The 9,230-nt window shown below is 34.1% G+C and overlaps 1 non-coding gene across 1 annotated transcript; it reads left to right on the top strand.

Annotated features, from left to right (window-relative positions):
- The first annotated feature begins 1,273 nt into the window (after positions 1–1,273).
- Positions 1,274–1,380, top strand: LOC125997144 (U6 spliceosomal RNA). Its single transcript, XR_007491635.1, has one exon. It is a non-coding gene; the product is annotated as a U6 spliceosomal RNA (small nuclear RNA).
- The last annotated feature ends 7,850 nt before the right edge of the window (positions 1,381–9,230 follow it).

The following is a 9,230-nucleotide window of genomic DNA, read 5'->3' as shown; positions in this document are numbered from 1 at the left end:
ATAGTGAAAATTTGCATGCTGGCCAAACCCTTAATTCCCAGAAGCAGATACTTCAAGGGCAATTTAAAGAGAGAAAAAAATATTGTCTTTAATTTGGTGCTAAAATTATCCAGATAAAGGAATTTTAATCAAGGCTATATTTTGGCTGTGAATACCAGCAGAAGGAAGAATTAATTTTAGACCAAATAATATGAAAGGAATATAATGTCAGTTCCATAACATAGATCTCAAAAATTTCTTTATGAAATTTCCCCAACTCTTCTCACAGGGGTGAAACTTCCACAATGGGCCTTTTGGTGAAAATCCTTTGTGGGTAAATGAACAGCCATCCGTGCTAAGAGAGACCTTCTGTCTGTCCCCTATAGAAATATAAAAGTTCCTATAAATGGTGCAGCAGGAAGCCCTGAGCACTGCCAGGTATGGACAGAATAATAATAATAATAATAATGATAATAATAATAATAATAATAATAATGCAACCATTTTAATATAATATGGCATATGTTAAATTTCATCTGTATTTCAATGACTCAACTGAGTCTACTCTAAAATTATAAAAAATCGTTTGCACTGAAAAAATGAAGAGAAATGACAATGACATTATATCTCAATATCTATATATAGATATTAGTAGGAAATTATTTTTTATCAACCTGTTGAGGTCATTAAGTCAGGAGATACAGCTAAGCAGAGCACAGAATTGAATACATTAATATTGATAGAATTAAAAAACCTTAATAAAATATTTATATTAAAACTAATATGTGCTAAAATACATAAAATTAAGAATATTTATTGTTAAAATAAAGTTAGGGGGTATGAAAGATAGTACAGTGGGTAGAACTTGCATTAGGCCAACCCAAAATCATTCCCTAGCACACTAGGTGGTACCCCAAGCTCAGGCTAGAGTGATCCCTGAGCACAGAGGAGTAAGTTCTGAGCAATGTTGAGTATGTCCCCCCCCAAAATAAACATATACAATGTCTTTGCATTGTTCTAGCTTTATTACTTTTCCATTGACAGTCTGAGCTTATTTTTCCAGTGTAAGGCTAAAATAATTTTTTAAATAGCTAGAAAGAAGAACCTGAGTCAAAAATTTATACTTTGACATTTTAATGTGAATAAATAAAGGAACAGTATCTGGTAGCAACAGTGAATAAAAGTTAAAAAATACATAATAAAAAAGGAACAAATAAAATTAGTTTGTTTCCATATGGGCCACAACTTCAAGAGCAGTATAACTGATAAAAAATTTTAAATGAAAAACAATTGAGTGCTCACTTCGGCAGCACATATACTAAAATTGGAACGATACAGAGACGATTAGCATGGCCCCTGCACAAGGATGACACGCAAATTCATGAAGCATTCCATATTTGAAAAAAGAAAAACAATTGAAATTTTCTTTGGGAAAAATGGCTAGTCAATAGTTTTGAGTTGTATTGAGTATATTGAGTGTATCAGTGTGTTGAGTTGTTTGGTTGTTTGTCTTTGAAGCTATAAGGACCTTTATCTGAGATATATGGGATAAGTCTTTTGGGGTTGACGTAGGAAGAAAATGCTCATGAATACTTAATATTTCTCAGTTTTTAGAAATTTATTTTATTTGGGGCCTCACTTGGAGCTGCTCAGGGCTTACTCCTGACTTTACACTCATATATCATTCCTGGTGGTGCTCTGGGAAACACATAGGGTCCTGAGTGTTATAGATGGGTTAGTCACATGTATTCTAACCTCCCTACCCACTTTTCTATTGCTCTGTCCCCACTGATTATTCTGTGTCACTTTTTTCTTGTCAGCTAAAGCCACACTAATAAGTTAACTCTTCTATACTTGTAGATCATTTCTCTGGAGCACAATGGGCAACAATGGAGGAAATAAGAAACCCCCAGAGGGCAGCCCAGCCAAAGTACAAAAATATACTGCTTTTTCATAGGATATGTTATGTGAATGGGAGCTGAAGGAAAATCCAGCCCTTATTCTTTGTTGGTTGTATTGACAATGGTTTCATTGGCAATAATCTAGGTTTTATGTTTAGTTTATTGGCAGGAATCATCTCTAATTAAAGTAATTATGACAATTAGATAGCTAAGCATATCAATTTGGTAACATCAAATTATTAAAAAGTCAAAAACAAACATTCATTAACAACCTTTAATGATCCTCAGATATGAGATTGGATCACTTTGCATTCAATTTATCTTTTTTTTGCAACATGCCATAAAGGCTAAGTGATCCCATACTGGGATTTGTCACTGGATATCCTACTGTAACCCATTCTTCTGAAATAAACCTTTGTTCTAATACCATGCTGTTTTGATAACTATGGCTTTGCAGTAGAGTTTCAAGTAGGTAATGAGATATCTCGCAATTTCTTGGTTTTCAATATAGTTTTGATTATCCTAGATTTTTTTTTCTGGCCACACCCGTTTGATGCTCAGGGGTTACTCCTAGCTAAGCGCTCATAAATTGCCCCTGGCTTGAGGGGACCATATGGGATGCCAGGGGATCAAACCGCGGTCCTTCCTTGGCTAGCGCTTGCGAGGCAGACACCTTACCTCTAGCGCCACCTCACCGGCCCCTTATCCTAGATTTTTTTAAGGTTCCACATAAACTTTATAATTTATTGTTCTATGTCCTTGATAAATGATGTCTGAATTTGAATAGGAATTGCACTGAATCTATATAGTAGTTTAGCTAAGGTGGCCATTTTTAATAACACTGATTCTTTCAATCCATGAGCATGGAAATTTTTTTTCATTTCCTTAGGTCTTCTTCAGTTTCTTAAGTATTGTGAAGTTTTCGTGTTATAGTTAAGTTTCATGGTTAAGTGTTTTGAAGTTTTTTGAAGTGTTTTGAAGACACCTCTCTTGTTAGGCTGATTCCTAGGTATTTGATGGGTTTTGAAACTATTTTAAATGGGATAAGCTATTTGATCTATTCTCCTCTGTGTCATTATTTGTATAAAAATGTAGGTATCTTTTTATTGACTTTGTAACTTTGTATCTACTGTGTGACTTCATAGACTTTGCTGTATCGATTTATTGTTTCTAGAAGCTTTTTTTAGGGTCTTTGATGTATATCATAATGTCATCTGAAAAAGAGATAATTTGACTTATTTTTTTAAGTTTTGTATTTCTTTGATGTCCTTCTCTTGCCTGAATTTTATTGCTAGGAATACTAATACTATGTTAAATAAGAGTAGAGACAATGGGCAGCCTTATCTTGTGTTTGATCTCAGTGGAAATGCTTTCAATTTTTTGCCATTAAAAGTAATGTTGACTATGGCCTTTTTCTAGATAGCTGTTACTATCTTGATGCAAGTTTTTTCCATGTAAGGAGAATTCTTTGGCTTTCTGGTTGGCTAGTTGATGTCTTCCACCTGCAGATTGCTTTCAGCCACCTGCAGTTCACATTATTTGCAGTGTTCATGTTTGTGCCGACCCTGAATGAATAGGTAGCAGCCAATAGTGGTGCATAAGAAACCAGTCAGAATCATGGGAGAATGTGCATGTCAGCCAGGACATGTGTTAAGTAGACTTCTGAGCCAGTCAAGTTCTTAGCTCTCTGCTGCTTTACCTGCCACTTTTATTAGCCAGAGTTTAATATAAATAACCTGAGGTTAAGTAAGGGTTAATGTTACTAAGTGTACTTGTATGAATTAACTTAGAATAGGTAAAGGAAAAAAGTAAAAAGAGAACACTTCTACTCCTATTTTGCTAAGGGTTTTAATCAATCATAAATCTGTTTTAGATCTTGTCAAATGCTTTCTCTGTAACAATTGATATGATCATATAATTTTTATCCTTTATTTTACTGATATGTATATGATGTTGATTAATTAGTGTATATTGAACCATTCTTGCATCCCTGGAATGAAACTCACTTGGTCATAGCATAATTTTTTGATGTGCTGTTGAATTCAATTTGCTAATCATTTTTGAGTATTTTTGCATCAATATTTTCAGTATTATTGGTCTATAGTTTTCTTTCTTGGTAGTATCTCTGTCAGCTTTGGAGATGTTCACAATGTAAACTTCATAGAAGATATTAAAGAACATTTCTGTGTCGTCAACATTTTGGAAGAGTTTAAGGAACAATGGCAGTAATTCTTCTCTGAATATTTGTTAAAACTTATCCTTAAATCCAACTTTTTCTGGACTTTTATTCTTGGGAAGATTCCTAATTACTGTTTCTTTTTTTTTTGTTTTGTTTTTTGGGCCACACCCGTTTGACGCTCAAGGGTTACTCCTGGCTATGTGCTCAGAAATCGCCTCTGGCTTGGGGGAACCATATGGGACGCCGGGGGATCGAACCGCGGTCCTTCCTCGGCTAGCGCTTGCAAGGCAGACACCTTACCTCCAGCGCCACCTACCCGGCCCCCTAATTACTGTTTCAATTTCCTTGTTTGGGATTGGCCTGTTTAGGCTCTTTACTTACTTCTCAATAAGTTTTGGGAGATTACATTTTCCAAAAATATTTCCATTTCTTCTAGTTGGATAGAGTACAGTTATTCATAATAAGCTCACATGAAGTCTTGTATTTCTGGGAGTATTGTTTTAATTTCTCCCCTTTCATTTAGATCTTACTTATTTGAGCATGTTCTCTTTTATTCCTTGTGAGTCTTGCCAATGGTTTGTCTATCTTGTTCATTCTTAAAAAAAAACAAACTGCTTTGGGGCCAGGAGTGAGGTAGCACAGCAGTCAGGTGTTTGCCTTGCATGCAGCTGATCCAGGACGGACCGTCTTTCAAATCCCAGCATTCCATATGGTCCCCATGTGCCTGCCAGGAGTTATTTCTGAGCACAGAGCCAGGAGTAACTCTAAGCTCTGCTGGGTATGATCCAAAAACAAAACAAAAAAAAAAAAAACAAAAAATCTGCTTTAATTGATTATTTCTGTTCATTTATTTATTTAAAATCATTAATTTTTACTTCGGTTTTATTATTTCTTTTCCTCTGCATATGTTTGTATTCCTTTGCCATTGGTTTTCCACATATTTAAGGTGTGCCTTTAGTTTACTGATTTTTATCATCCTCTAAGAGATCAATTTTATGACAGAAGTCTAACTTTCAAAAATTTACAAACATAAAAATCATATCAGACATCCTATCTGACCACAATGCCACAGAGAAAGACATTGATTATAAAAAGATGATCTGGAGAACTCTAACATCTGGAGACTGAAAAACATGCTGTTTTATAACAACTTGATCATAAATATATCCCTTGAGACTGATGATAATGAGTAACAAATTATCCAAATCTATGAAACACAGCAAAAGCAGTAATTAGGGGAACACATAGCAATATAAGCCTACATAAGAAAAAAAGAAAAGAAAATGAACTTTACTCTTGAATTCACAATGATGGTCATGCTTCCCAGGGAAAAATTAATCATGTCTCTCTAATTGAAACTCTGATCATTAAAGTTTACAGAGCCTTCCACCCATTCCCTGATCCTGTAAAAATTGCAGTTGAATACAACCATGGTTGTTTGCCAAGCCTAACATAGAGCTGTACATAGCAGAGCATTGCAGATAAACTTTGGCTAATTGAAAGGACTTTACTCCCAAAGAGAAATATTTTCTTCTAAATACTAAGGCCCCATTCGTTTTCTCTGGGACTGACTTCCTGTAACTTGGCATTTATCAGCATTCTAAATCCTACCTAATCTCTCCAATAAGGTGAGGGGAGACCTAAAGTTGATAAATAGTTGATGACTGCAGTACTCTCATACAGTATGGAAAAAACTTCAGATATTATGAGTTCCCTGGTTTTTTTTTTTACCCTGTAGATGTGTTGGCATGTAGAACTAATAAAGTTTTATTTTGAATTATGATAGATATTCGCTTTAAGACTTTTATCCAACTAGCCTACTTGGTTAATTGTATTTGGTTTTGTCTTTGAGTCAAAGTTTTATGCCCTCGAAAATCTTTGGCTTCCACTGTCCTGGTCTGCTAACACAGCATTCCCAGTTTTTGTATCCCTCTTTGAAGTATGTTGTTTCCAGAGTATGCTAAGTTTTATTTAAATTATCCACGGATGAGTGTGTAAAATGATTCTGTCCTGAATATACTTGTACAATAAGCTCTGATTAGGTGCTATCTACTTTTTACAGGTTTATTTAGGAGGTGAATAGGAATTGCTGGAATAAGAGACAAACAAATCTTTAAAGTCACTTCTGATGAGTTCAGGAGTAGAGTCTGATATTTTTTGTCTGATATTTTTTTTCCTACCTGTGAGTCAATGATGGTTTTTTAATACTAGCACACTAACTTGAATTAGGAATCTGGTCTTCTAGCACATGTCCTAGAGTCATTGTTGTGAACTCTTTTGCCATACAGGTCAGATGCATCCAAGCTACTCCTCAGGCATGGTCTTAAGTTGCTAACACTAGTAAACTAGAGTCCTGAAAATTTCTTCCAGTTCAGGATTAACACTCACAATGACACCCTTGCTTCCAGCAACATATTAGTTTTTGTAGAGTGGATCTTGCCAAAATTGGAGCTCAAACTAAATGGTTTTTAAGATTTTGAAAAGTCCATTGGCAGTTTTTTTTTATACAATGTACATTCTAGAGTACTTAAAAGTAGAACTACATAGCCCAAGGTGTAAAAAAAAAAAAAAAAAAGCCAGAAAGGTCAGATGCGAAGAGTAGAAGTCACTGGTGTTATTGACTCATGGAAATTTGTCTATTCTGCTAGCCAGGGATCCAAAAATTGACAGAATTCTTTTATTACCAAAAGAATATAGGTTGCATTCTGAGTTTGAGAATGGTTTTCCTGCAGTCACTAGATAAGTTACTGGCCTTCAGGACTAAGTATATATATTTAATAATTAATTTCTGATTGTTGAATAATGTGTGCCTTATTAAGAAAATTCTTTTTTGTGCTTATTAATGAATCCTATTTCTTCTAGAAAATATATGAATCAAATGAACAGTAGAAACTGCTCACAATTCAAGTAATATCATCCACATATGTGGCCTCATTCCAATATTCTATTGCTCAATTTCTTTTCCCTGTGCTCTGCACTAGGGGAAGTGAAAACTTTCTCTAAAGCCCAGGGGAAGAAAAGTCTAGACAAGCTTCTGTGTCTCATTAAAGTCTGGTCCATTAAAAAGGATCTGGTGAGCAGAGTGTAGAGAAATACAATAAAATGCACCTTCTAGGTCTCAGACTTTAACTAAACAATTTTGCTGAGGTTTCAGCTGGTATATTGTATGAGTTAGGCACAATGGATGAATGAAGTAGCTGCCTCATTAACTGCTCCAGTGTCTCTCACTAGTCTGTTGCCATTTGTTTTCTTTATTGAAGGGTGGGGTTATTGCCAGGTGACTAGCAATACATCTGTAGCAAATTTTTCTTTTTTTCTTTTTCTTTTTTTTTTTTTTTTTTACAAATTTCTTTCTTAGGGCCTGTAACCCTTTTTTTTTTTGGTTTGGATTTTAATAGAATATTTTTGACTGTGAGGACACATTATGCTTTATTTTACTTTTATCCTCACCAGAAAGGATAATCATATAATCAGGTATTCCCTGTTTCACTACGAGGTTTACAATATCTTTAATCTCAGAAAGGAAATATAAAACTTTTTGAGTATGATTAATGCCAGATCTTTCACAAAGACTTTCTACTAAGATGGAAAAGATGGACAGTTTTTGTAGGACTGCATTACAAAGCTCCTAGGTGTTGGTCATTCTAGGAAAATTAGGAAAGAATGAGTAAAATGAGAATTTTACTGACAGTTGTTGCTAAGTTGGTGAGTAAATTTTCACTTTCAGGATACCCCTTCATTACTTCACAGGAATTAACTGAGAGTAGTCATGGGTTGATTTAGAACAAAGTACAGGTGTCTCCTGTATCAATTAGAAAATTCAATTCTTATCTGTGACATTCAAGTCATGGCCATCATAGTGATTAGGACAAAGCATGAAGCCAAAGGTAGCTTCATGCTTTTTAATATCTCCTACATTGTGACTTAGAGAAGAAACTGGGTATTTAGGTCCTTAGAAAAAGTAGTGTCAAAGCATCCACTGACTTTTTTCTTTCTCCTCCTCTAACTCTTTCTCCTCCTCCTCCTCTTCCTTCTTCTTCTTCTTCTTCTTCTTCTTCTTCTTCTTCTTCTTCTTCTTCTTCTTCTTCTTCTTCTTCTTCTTCTTCTTCTTCTTCTTCTTCTTCTTCTTCTTCTTCTTCTTCTTCTTCTTCTTCTTCTGCTTTTCCTTCTGCTGCTGCCTCTTCATTCTTCTTTCTTCTTCCTCTTCCTCTTCCTCTTTTTCTTCCTCTTTTTTTTCTTCCTCTTCCTCTCCTCCTGCATATCAATATGTAAAGTAAATAATTGTAACCACTTAAACTACAATAAATAAAATATTTTAAATAAAATAACTCTTACAAGTCAATAGAAAAACAAAATTTAGATAGGATGAACCTTCTGCCCGCAATACAATTAGAAAGATAAATAGAAGAAAAGAGAAAAGATAAAGATAATGCCACATCTAAATATTTTAGGTTACATTATAATTAAACATATTTTATGTAGTTAAACAGTTTATCCAATATCTTCAACAGGCATGAAGTAACCTTTCACAAGTCTGTTTATATTTCAGCTAAGGCGTGTCTTGATTACCTTTTGTAATAATTAGAGTTTATTTTCAGGTTCTTTGGAACTTCATTTTAGAGTTTTTTTTTCCCACTCTCTATTAGTTATACCTGCCTACTAATTAGAATTTTAGTCTCTTTTTTTTTCAAATTTTGTTCTATGAAATACTGAAAGTAGTTATAGATGTTTTTATATGTTTTTATTGTCTGATGCACTGTTATTAGAAGCCTTATTTTAAAATATGATGTTGTGAGTTAGAAATATGGTAAGAAATAGAATTAGAATACTACAATATATAATAAGGCTTCTTAGAAAAGTTATCTTGTCTAAGTAAATAGAGAAAAAGTATAGGTCAATCTTTGGGATGTGTTAAAGTTGTGAAGCAGTAGCCCTTAAACGTCGTATGGCAGGGTTACTGAGTAGAGTGAGAAAGTAGACATCAATATAGTTGACCATATGAGGGAGTTTATTTTTCTTAATCTTAAATACTTTATTCTGAAATGCTTGTAAAAGCAATATAAAACTCAATAGGAAATATATATGTGTGTATATATGCATGAATATATATTACAATTTGTCTATTTCACAAATTGTTTCACAATTTGTTTATTTCATAAACTGGCAACAAT

Source organism: Suncus etruscus, chromosome 1, assembly GCF_024139225.1.
Source record: "Suncus etruscus isolate mSunEtr1 chromosome 1, mSunEtr1.pri.cur, whole genome shotgun sequence".
NCBI lineage: Eukaryota > Metazoa > Chordata > Mammalia > Eulipotyphla > Soricidae > Suncus > Suncus etruscus.
The sequence above is the reverse complement of the archived record's forward strand: the minus strand, read 5'-3'. Positions and strand labels throughout refer to the sequence as shown.